This window comes from Pinus tabuliformis, chromosome 5_2 (genome assembly GCF_031772625.1).
Source record: "Pinus tabuliformis cultivar Carrire ecotype Pingquan chromosome 5_2, CPIR1, whole genome shotgun sequence".
NCBI classification, from domain to species: Eukaryota; Viridiplantae; Streptophyta; class Pinopsida; order Pinales; family Pinaceae; genus Pinus; species Pinus tabuliformis.
This window is the reverse complement of record NC_142306.1, coordinates 986,257,075-986,269,561: the sequence shown is the minus strand read 5'-3', so window position 1 is coordinate 986,269,561 and position 12,487 is coordinate 986,257,075. Positions and strand designations below refer to the sequence as shown.

The 12,487-nt window shown below is 38.8% G+C and overlaps 1 pseudogene; it reads right to left on the bottom strand.

Moving 5' to 3' along the window:
• Positions 1–4,284: 4,284 nt before the first annotated feature.
• On the bottom strand, positions 4,285–4,403 carry LOC149162608 (5S ribosomal RNA; annotated as a pseudogene).
• Positions 4,404–12,487: the final 8,084 nt, after the last annotated feature.

The following is a 12,487-nucleotide window of genomic DNA, read 5'->3' as shown; positions in this document are numbered from 1 at the left end:
ATATTTTCCACATATCATATCATTATAAACCATAAAAAAATTCTAGATACAAGGATCAAGTCTTGCACAGAGTTAAAGGTTTCATTATTGAATACAATGGTCATCACAAGATAGCTACAAGTTAACACATAAATCAATAATATTGATTACAATCAATGGTGTGACAAGGTCATGAAGTGATATGTTTCAAATATAAACATATAAGCCCTTTTCCATAACAAATAAACCATATTAATGTAAAACCAATAAACCTTATGAAATCTAAATATCAATACCAACGATCTTAGAATGTGACCTTTCGCATATGGTAAATAAACCAATGCTATTAAGGTTTGAAAATCATATAATTCATATAACTAATTAAAATATAAAAAAATCATGACTTTCACGCAATGTGAACCAATAATTAAAATTAAAGTATATACATAAACCATAATGGAAATATTTTATGAGAACATGTTGACTAGGTCACATAAATTTATGACCACATAAGGTGATTCAAAACACATAGGTCAAGTTTTTATTGCAACAAAAAAGAATATGAAACTTTATGTAATGAAAATAATAGTAACCATAGTCCACAAATTAAAGACAAGTATTCCATTTGATCAAGACACCAATCACAAACAAAAGGTCATATTTCAATCCAGATTAAAAGCCATATTTCAAACTAATGTTAATACTTGAACTCACAACTAATTAGGAAAATTGAAAGAAAACACACAAATAAAAAGAGGCACCCATATCATTTTGAAAATGAGAGGGGATTCGGTTGGGTAGCCAACAATTAGTAACTTGCTAGATGAACCAATTATCTCTATCTTGAAATGAGTTAAGTATTGGGAACAAAATTCAGATGATGCATGAGATATAAATGATAAACAATTTGAAATTTGATTACTTCAATTATGCTTGAATGTAAATTGAATTAAACTGCTCAAAGACACCTATCAAAACTAAAAAAACATGCAAAAGCATTATATATAATCCATATCGATATTTAGAGAACCAAATAACCAACAAATTAAAAAAATGAAGTAGTTTAACTAGGTAGGTGGTGTAAATGTAACTTCGATACCACATGCATTGCCGCTACTACTAGCAGGTGTCCATAGCCTTGACAAGGGTGCCTTTTAACTAGATTTAGACGCTTGGATCCCATGATACTAGTTATAATTTTATGGGTCAATATTCCATTTGTTTGCTGCCAGGGAAATAAACTTATAAGCTTCTTAAAATCTTGAGATGACATGTAGATTTGAAAAGATCAACATGTAAAGTTGTTTTAAATACTAATTTGGAATCCCATATGTCATGGAGAGAGCCACTACTACCAGCAGGAATACATAGCCTCAACAGGGACGTCTCTTAAACTCATTTTAATTGAGTTATTTTATCCCAACAAAACAAAACAAAGAGAAGCTACAACCAAGAACAATTGTTGTTAATCTACATTGAGACTCTAGTAAATGGGTAAACATATCTAAAATCTCCTTAAGGGACATGATCGTGTAAAAATTCTTAAGGTTACAAACCTTACACTGATTACACAAATCAAGATTTTGTTGGTTGTGCATTAATCTCTCTTATCAAAGCAAGTATCAAAATTAGATTGGTTTATGCAGTGATGAGTATATTCTCTTAACATAAAAAACCATTTCATTTATTAGCCGATACTGGATCAAGTGAATAAGAGAGTTTAAAACATTAACAAATAACAAATGTTATTAAAATTTCCCTCAAAGAGATATTTCAAACAAAATTACTTCATTTTTAGGCTGTAAGATTCATCACACAAACTAAAAAGGAAAAGAAAAACACACTAAAAATAAAAAATCAAGCGAAAAGAATATTTATATAGATAGGAAATCCCCTGAAGGGATTTAGGAAAAACATTTTTTTCAGACCCATTAATTGGAAGGGTTTCAATTCGACCTTCCATATTTTGTAGATGGAATGCACTAGGACCAATCTTGTCCCTAACAATGAATGGTATTATCCATGGCCTATGAAACTTAGAATACTCCCCTTAGTCCTCATGGGTCTTGTCCCACTTTAGGACCAAATTGCCTACCCCAATATTTTTGTCACAAGAATATCTGCTATCAAACCAACATTTCACAATATGAAAATGTTGATGCAATATGTGTTTTGACTTTTCTCTTTCTTCCTTCAGTTTAAGCAAGGCATCTATCTTGTTTTGCATGGAAGAGGACTTGACTCCCTGTACTTGTTGAGACAACTACAAAGAAGGTAAAAAATTATTAGGAGGTAAAATTTCTTCTCTATCGTAGATAAGGGAAAAGGGTGTGTTGTTGCACAAAGTGTCTAGACACCGCGACAATGCTTAGAGTAAGGGTTGTCACTCTTAATCTTTACCCACTCTATGTAGACTCTCTCCTAGACAAGTCAAGGGGGGTAGTCCCTAAGGTGAATGGATGGGGGTAACCTGTGAAACATGGGCTCTAGGAGATTTTAATGATGGACAACTTGATGAATTTAAATGAATCTCAATTAACTCAGATGAATAGATTAAATGCTAATGTAACCAAGACACGACCACAAGATAGAAACAATTATAGACCAATGCCTTTATGTTCAATTAACCATAGATTAAGTAAGAAAACAAGTTATCCAGGACAATTTTCCAATATGCGACGAATAGTGACAATCATGAATGATCAATACAAACGCCCAAAGATGTAATATACGATATATTCTAGATTTAAAATAATTTTCATTAACTGGCCAGATCTAGATTCAATTAACTTTCTCCAATAGTCAATATGATTTAAAACATTTATCGCACTTTGACCATAGAAAAAAAATGAGAATTCACCAAATAACACTAAGGAACTTCAAATTTTAATTTTAATTATTCCTTAGACGAATTGAAGAAATAAAATAAATCAAAAGGGTTAATAAAATAAAAATTTTAATCGTCTGGAGGCCACATTATGATTATTATTATTATTATTATTATTATTAACGCGAATACACGAATCCATTTGATTTAATTCCTTAGTAATTCTGAGGTCACCAAAAACTTTAAAATTCTTAGATTTTTTAAATCTTTTTTTTAACATTTTTAGATTTTAAATTTTTTTAATATTTAGATTTTTAAGTTTTTTAATTTTTAAATATTTTAAATTTTTATGATTCTAACTAAAGTCTTAGTTAAATGAAATGAAAAAGAATGCACTAACCTAAAAAAAAAACTAATTGTTATAGACATTTTTGGGCCCTACAACCCCAAGCATGAAATGTCCATAAACGAAGGGCTCCTAAGTCCCTAAAAGTGTTGTTCTAACCCATAAAGGAACAAGGTCAACAGATTACAGCTTCTCCCAGAAGTTCTCCATGAGAAACTGCTCAGAATTGGTCAAAACAGGATCATTGTAGCTGCTCCACTGGCTAAGTGCGTTGCATCTCACCCAAATACACTGTGAGGGTGTGTTGCATTTCAAAAGTCCCTTCTGTGGGGTGCGATGGGCGAGAAATGACAAATGGCAGTGTCATTCCGCGAGGTGGAGAGGCAATGGAAGCTTCCAGAATCTTCTCCTATGACACTTGCCTCACTGAATTCGACCAAGGATGAGTAAGAGGCCATCAGTCTCCAAGTGGAAGCAAGAACTATCAGAGAGAAGACACTAATCAAATCACAAGCTCACTCATCCCCCTTACAGATATCTATATATGGATCCCTCATCCCAGAGATCCAGAGGCTGGAATTTTGCATATTGTAAGGAATTGCTGTTGGTTTCTTGAGACAAACATCAGATTCTTGGGTGATCTAAGCTTTGTTTGAGGTGAAGAGGGGTTTATTTGCTGGGAGGTTGATGCTGGGTCGGAACAACTGGTTGTAACTCCTCCTGGCTCTTTTCTTGTTTATCAATAAAATCTATTTGAGTTTTCCTCCATGCTTTTGTATCATTGATGCTTGTTACATTTGTATGGTCAATTTACATTTGATCCTAGATTGTTTATGATTATAGATCCATGTCTTTGTATAGTGTTATGCTTCTGTGATCTTACAGGTACTTTGTGAAGCTGGGCGTGCAAGGGAGCAGGTAGCTGAGGACTATCAAAGAAGAGAGGGATCAAATCAAGAGATTAGCGCAAGACAGAGGTTGGTCTTTCTGTTCCTCTCTATCTATAATTCATAAAGGAAAAACAAAAGTAGCTTTTCTTTGTTTGTTTCTAAGGCAGCTGTCACACCTTAGTGGGATAGAGTAGTTCTAAATAGACACTTTTCCCTGTAACAAAATGGCGACTCCACTGGGGAGGGTGTAACGCTAGGACTTCCCGGGAGGTCACCCATCCCAGTACTACTCTAGCCCAAGTGCGCTTAACTGCGGAGTTCTAATGGGATCCGGTGCATTAACGCTGGTATGATCGCACTCAGTTCCTCTAACCGATTGGGTATTGAATATTGTCCCTGTTATGAAAAACAAGGAACAATTAGAGTGTGCGTCGATTATAGGGATGTAAATCAGGCTTGTCCAAAAGACAACTACCCTACACCCTTCATTGACCAGATAATTGATGAATGTGCCAGATGCGAAATCTTTTCATTCATGGATGGATTCTCCGGGTATAATCAAATAAATATCCGCCCACAGGACCAGTCAAAGACTGCATTTATTTGTCCGTGGGGCACGTTCGCATATTGAAAATTACCCTTTGGTTTGAAGGACGCAGGGGCGAAGTTTCAGAGGGCAATGAATTATGCCTTCCATGACATCAAAAACATCGTTCAACCATACCTCGACGACCTTCCGGCTCATTCGCGAAAGCAGACTGATCACCCGCAGCATTTAAGAGCGATATTTCTATGTTGCCGACACTACAAGATACGACTCAATCCACACAAATGTGTATTTTGCGTCATTTCTGGTCGTTTACTTGGCTTTGTAGTCTCAAAGGACGGGATTCGTCTCGACCCATGTAAGGTCCAGGCAATCATAAATTTTCCTCCACCTTCGAATTTGCTTCAGATTCAGAAACTACAAGGGAAAGCGAACTTTCTGAGGAGGTTCATTCCAAATTACGCTGAACTTGCTAAAGGTTATACACGTCTTTTGAAAAAGGAAGTGCCCTTTGTCTGGGATCAGGTTGCACAAGCTTCCTTTGATGCTTTAAAAGAATCACTAATGAAAGCATCATTAATGTACGCTCCTAATTATCAAAAAGATTTTAACCTGTATCTGGCTACAGCAGATACAACCATCGCAATGGTTTTAGTTCAAGAAGTCGATGGAATTGAACATCCTAAGAAAGCAAATATTCTTACGTTGAAAAGCTAGCACTCGCAGCTGTTCAAGTGATACAGAGATTTCGACACTATGTCCTCTTTCGGAAAACTACCATTCTGTCAAATTGCAACCCCATGACTTATATATTGTCGCGACAGTTGCTGGGGGGCAAATATTCAAAATGGATAGCTATCCTACAAGAGTTTGATCTGGAATTTGTAAAATCCAAGTCGAAGAAAGCTCTAGTTTTCGCAGAATTATTGTGCGATCTCCCATCATCGTCCCACGATGAAACATCCAAAGAAACAGTTGTGGACGAAAGTTTGTTTCTGATATCTTCAAGCAACGAATGGTATGGGGATATAATAATTTGTCTCCAAACCCAAAAATACAGGCCAAACACCTCCCACTCTGAACAAAAACGTATTCGATACCAAACAAAAGACTACATGATCGTCGGTGATACACTTTACCGTCGTGGTATTGATACAGTTCTGAGAAGGTGCCTCACCCATGAGGAGGCCGAAAAAGTCCTGAATGATTGTCATTCAGGCGCGTGTGGGGGGCATCAATCTGGATATGCTACAGCGCAAAAAATATTACGAGCAGGATACTTCTGGCCAACAATGTTCAAAGATTGCATAACCGCAGTCAGAAGTTGCCATGCTTGTCAAATTTTCGATAGCAAAACCAGAAGATCACCCACACCTCTGCAGCCAATAGTGGCTGTTGGGCCATTCGCCAAATGGGGCATCGATTTCATGACATGTAACCCCACCTCGACCGGGGGGCATGGGTATATCATAGTCGCAGTTGATTATTTTACCAAATGGGCCGAGGCGATGCCTACATTAGATAATACTGGTGAAACAGCTGCCCTCTTCTTTTTCAATCATGTAGTCGCCAGATTCGGCGTACCACAGGCTATAGTCACAGATCATGGATCGCATTTTCACAATCACATGATGGTCGAATTAGCTGCCAAAATAGGGTTGTCTCACGACAGCTCTACTCCATATTATCCGCAAGCCAACGGACAAGTTGAAGCAATCAACAAGGTCCTCAAACGCATGCTACAAAGGATGATTGGAGTTCACAAAAGGAGATGGCACCTAATCCTGTACTCAGCTTTGTGGGCTTACCGAACATCGGTAAGGAATGCAACCGGGTTTACACCTTTCCAACATGTATATGGCCTGGAAGCAGTCTTACCAATCCAGTGGGAAATCTCGTCTCTCAAACTCGCAATTGATCTCCTCCCCGGAACTTCAGAAGAAGAAGCTCGTTTCTTGGAATTAATCCAATTGGATGAAACCCGTTGTGATGCTGCTTTGGCTAACCAAGCCCATAAGAAACGAGTCAAGGCGCAGTTCGACAAAAATGTCAAACCCCGTGTCTTCTCAGAAGGTGACTTGGTCTTGCTTTACGACCAAGAATCTGATAAATTGGGAGCAGGTAAATTTAAGTCTTTATGGATGGGCCCCTATATTGTTAAACGAGTGTTAGAAAAAGGAGCCTACGAGTTAATGGATTATGACGGAATTCCACTGGCACAACCTCGTAATGGGTTGTACCTCAAGCGTTACTATGCGTAATGGTAACCTGTATGCTTTTGTTATGTTTTTGTTTTCGCTAAAGTGTTTATTTTGGCCAAGTAATCCACTTTTTACATTTGTTGCAGATGTCAAACCTATTGGAGTCATGTGTTGGATATGCCGACGGAGCGAGTCGTAGTTCGCGGAACCTATCTTCCGCAGCCTGGGCTATTTTTTATCCAAGCGGCGAGTTAGTAAGTTTCAGATGGGTATGTATTGGTCGATCAACCAATAACATCGCCGAATATAGCACATTGTTAGAACTTCTCTCGGATGCCATCACACATGGTATACGCTGACTAATTGTCAGGCTAGACTCACAACTTGTAATACTACAACTCACGGGTATATATTCCGTCCGAAACCCAGCTATTTATCGCATGTTCCTAAGGGTTAAGATTTTGGAAAGACAATTTGATTTGATTCAATATCAACATATTTCCATAAACTTAAACACATTAACTGACTCATTAGCAAATTATGTGTTAGATAGACATTTGCAACATTTATAAAAAGAAACATACCATCAATGTTTGCATTTGGATCATGTAACTTAACCAAAGTAAAACTCCGAAAATCAAAAATATATATAACTGTTTATGGTTTACACATAATGTTCTGTAACCAAGACAAAATCGGTCAAGTGACCAAAAACTAAAAATGCTAGGGGGCACCCTAGTCTAATGATGCTCGTGATAGCAAGTCACGGCCTGTGCAATCATGCGTAAGAGACGAGTCCATCATCTTGGCACACTAGTAGTATGCCGCTATAGCCTCAAAGGTAGCTCGTCAGTCCTCACATCTGGAATACCAAGAGTGAGGCCCTCAACCTGCTCCTGTAATGCTGCGAGAGTCTCGGGCACATCAAGGTCACGAAGGATAGCCCTTCTGACAACCGCTCCTGCTGTGGCGGTAGCTAGTACTCTCAGGCGAACTACTGGACGAACAAGACCAACATCTGCATGTACACATGAGTTTGATTAAAGTCTTGATAGAATAAAGCACAAGGACATTATAAATGAAAAACGATAAACAGAAATATGGTCAAAGATTTTACCAATGGCGCCCCACTGTTCGCCATCCGGCAGTACTAGATCTGGATCACCCCGGAAGTCCATGCTAGCATATGGATACTCGGAATAAACCATCTCCTGACAATCAAACCACCTGAAGAAGGTATCAGAAAATGAAATTTGAGACTGACCAGTATGCCTAGACATATGGTCAACCCATCTCTGCATACGTGGTTCAGTAGGTGAAGGTAAATCGAGTGCAATATACTGCGGCTGCATCAGTGGTATCTTCTCCAAGGCAAAGGCGGTCAAAATATAACCATACCCAAAGTTCTTCAACCTCCCGCTCTTTATCTTAGTCAACTGTTCTTTCATCACAAGAAGTACTGCGTCGCACCAGTTGAACACCTTCGGTTGGAGGAATTCCAAGGCATACTGCATATAAGATCGGTTGGCTACATGAAGAGCCGCACCACCGGCCATCCTACCAAAAGTAAACAGAATAGTCCTGAGGGACCTGTCAGTAACATCACGGATGATGATCTTGCCATCTTTACTCGGCTAAGATCCTTCTCTGCAGTACCGGCGAACATAATCTCTCACAGAGTCGCCTCCTCAGGCCGAACCTGATAAAGAGATGGGGGCACCCCGCCGCGACAAGCCAGTCAAGAAATAGATGTCTACTACAGTCAAGGGGATAGATTTTCCCCTGATCTGGAAAACCTGGTTGGTAGTATCCCAAGTATCGAGCAAATACTGCAGTAAGTTGATCTGTTGTCTCATGCTAGAAATGCGTAAAAACTTCAGCAAGCCACAGTTCCGCAGTGCGTTTACTGTAACTGGATCATGTAGGGCAAGCATGTCCTCTTCTTCATGCTCACGTTCTCGCCATGTAATGGTCATCTTACTCCAAAGATCTCTGAAAAAAAACAAGAGAAGAGTTAGATCCTAATTTTGGTAAGAAATAGGCAAAATTTCCATCAAAAATTGTGCACAGAATTCCTTCTCTGCGCCCATCGCACCTACAGTAGTGCTCTGGGTGCGTTGCATGTCAGATGGCCTTCAGACAGACCAACATTCAACGCACCTTTCGATACACATAGGGTGCGCTGAAGCCAGAATGAGTTTTTCAAACCCCAGGGGCTCAGAAAAACTAGGAATCAAGCTCAAAATGCAAAATGGAAACCATGAAATGAAAGAGCTTAGGTTTAGCTCCTACCTAGTCCAGACGGCGCCAAGAATCATCCACAGAATCTCCCAAAATCAGCTGATGAAAATCAAAGGGGGAAAGCACCTCCAAAGCTCCAACAAACCAAATTTCAAATGAAATTGTAAAATGAGAGGTAAAAACACTTTTTCATTACTTTTTACGTAGTTCAAAGTAAAATATTAGTGTTCTAACACGTTTTCAAGCATATATTGTTCATTTCTGACTAGTTTGATGAAGTAGTTGAAAATACAGTACAATCTTTGAAAGAATAAAGCTATTTATGGTAAAATCAAAATGGGACCATTCAACCGAGCAGTTTTAGCACATAGTTCAAGCTCGTTAAAAAATAAACATAAGACATGAGCAAATGTTTCCCCCCGCGTTTAAGCTCATTAAAAAATGAACTATTCCCCGGTAAATAACCATCGTGAATGTAGTACTTCAGCCGTTAAAGCCTTGGTCGTGTTTGCACCGTCACCTCCACTTTTTCATTGGCCGATCATTCACCTCCATTTGATTATTTACCCATTTTGAAGAACAGCTGCGAAGAGTGATTTCACTAGCCATCCTTGTGACGCTGCCGTGATTGGAAAATTCCAAACCTTACCTGGAATCAGCTGCTACCCGTTTTATCACTCGTTCCTCAAAAGACGAGTCTCCTTTAAGCTCTTTTCAACTGACTCATAAAATATGAAAAGATTACCGAGACATTGGCCTCTCCAGCTCGTTAAAGGGATAGGAAGTGCTATCCCTCCTCTAGATTTTAATCTTTTTGGACCTGAGGGATTATTACACAAAAAGATCGAGCGCTTGTTTTGTTCGGCTCGTTAAAAGTATCGAAAATTCATCCCTTCTGTATTGTTTTATACTTTTTCGAACTTAAGGGATTAGATGAAGAAAAAGGAATTCTGGAGTTACCTTTACGTTCCTTTTCAGACTCTCTAAAATTGAAAAGAACCGCGTAATCTTTGTCGTTAAACTCGTTAAAAAGATTAATAGCGAAAAACTTGTCTATAGACGAGAACGAGTTTCACTGTCGCTAGGCTCGTTAAAAAATAGCGATGGGTTTGCCCGAAGGGCAAATTATAGAACAAGCATATGTTATCCTCCTCAAGCTTGACAAAAATAAAGAGGTACTGGTCAGCAATGACTGGGGAAAAATTGGGAAGAAAACTTAAAGAAACTTTGTTGGTAGCAAGTCGCTCTTGAACATGACACTTCCACTCTGTGTCCGAGTTGGGTTGGGTTGTTTCATTCACCGGTCACATCACCATGGTCACGCCATACCATACAAATTGGGGTTTAATGCTACCAATCCATCACATCAGTGTCGCCGATATGTTCAAGAGAAGTCATTCAGAGAATTCACCTGTGTCTCACCCACTACCATACATTATACTCCATTCTTTCATGACCACCACCCTGAACCTTATATCACCAGATCGTTTTCACCTCCATTAAAATCATTTGCTCCGTTCCATGTCATTGATGTGGGATTCATTAAGGCCCTCCTGTGATGGATCACTTCTTGTTGACATCAGCTCATTATCCAAGAAGTTGATCTAGGAACACCCCATTCAGTACTTTGAAGCTTGCATGCCTCAATGGCAAGTTTCTCACTTTCGGCGACAGGTTTACATCAATGGCCTTCGACCGAAAGATTTTGTGTGGTGTTCGACGCCAAGTCCTTTATTCACACCACGTGAATTGTACTGCAGTACCTTGAGGGTCATTATCATTATCGGTGATTCCTGTCGCACTTGTTAACAGTTTACATCATTGAATGGTAATCAAGCAATGTCTTTCCATGTTCAACTTCAGAACATTTCTCACATGGATTGACTTGTACTTCGAGTGAAGATCGGATGAGATTGAATACCCCGGATCTAGTTTCATCCATCCGGGCTGTGATATATATTCACGGAAATAAAGATATTAAATGTACATCATTGATGCACATCCACTCAAAAGGATGATGGCTCTATCAGAATCATCAGTCTACACTCAGACGATTGTCTGTCCTATGTACATGAAAATGAATTTATAAAGTTGAGCATGGGAATGCCCTCCTCAGCTAGATCATGAAAATAGTATGAAGATAATGTATTGTATTGTATCTTATTACAGGTCTCCTCCCATCATTGAAAGAACTTCGGATCCTCATAATAAAGCATTTCACCCGACACCAAAAGATTAACGGCCTCATACTTTAGGGGGCAACTGTTATAGACATTTTTGGGCCCTACAACCCCAAGCATGAAATGTCCATAAACCAAGGGTTCCTAAGTCCCTAAAAGTGTTGTTCTAACCCCTAAAGGAACAAGGTCAACAGATTACAGCTTCTCCCAGAAGTTCTCCATGAGAAACTGCTCAGAATTGGTCAAAACAAGATCATTGCAGCTGCTCCACTGGCTAAGTGCGTTGCATCTCACCCAAATACACTGTGAGGGTGTGTTGCATTTCAAAAGTCCCTTCTATGGGGTGCGATGGGCGAGAAATGACAAATGGCAGTGTCATTCCGTGAGGTGGAGAGGCAATGGAAGCCTCCAGAATATTCTCCTATGACACTTGCCTCACTGAATTCGACCAAGGATGAGTAAGAGGCCATCAGTCTCCAAGTGGAAGCAAGAACTATCAGAGAGAATACACTAATCAAATCACAAGCTGACTCATCCCCCTTACAGATATCTATATATGGATCCCTCATCCCAAAGATCCAGAGGCTGGAATTTTGCATATTGTAAGGAATTGCTATTGGTTTCTTGAGACAAACATCAGATTATTGGGTGATCTAAGCTTTGTTTGAGGTGAAGAGGGGCTTCTTTGCTGGGAGGTTGATGCTGGGTCGGAACAACTAGTTGTAACTCCTCCTGGCTCTTTTCTTGTTTATCAATAAAAGCTATTTGAGTTTTCCTCCATGCTTTTGTATCATTGATGCTTGTTACATTTGTATGGTCAATTTACATCTGATCCTAGATTGTTTATGATTATAGATCCATGTCTTTGTATAGTGCTATGCTTCTGTGATCTTACAGGTACTTTGTGAAGTTGGGCGTGCAAGGGAGCAGGTAGCTGAGGACTATCAAAGAAGAGAGGGATCAAATCAAGAGATTAGCACAAGACAGAGGTTGGTCTTTCTGTTCCTCTCTATCTATAATTCATAAAGGAAAAACAAAAGTAGCTTTTCTCTGTTTGTTTCTAAGGCAGCTGTCACACCTTCGTGGGATAGAGCAGTTCTAAATAGACACTTTTCCCTGTAACACTAATGCATACTTACAAATAAAAAGGAAATCGAAAGTCAACAAAATCAAAATAAGAAAAGTAAAACAATAAAAACAAATCAAAAACCATAGAGTAAAATCGAACTAAGTTAAAAATCAATGAAACTAAAAAAAATATCCATACACTAACCCT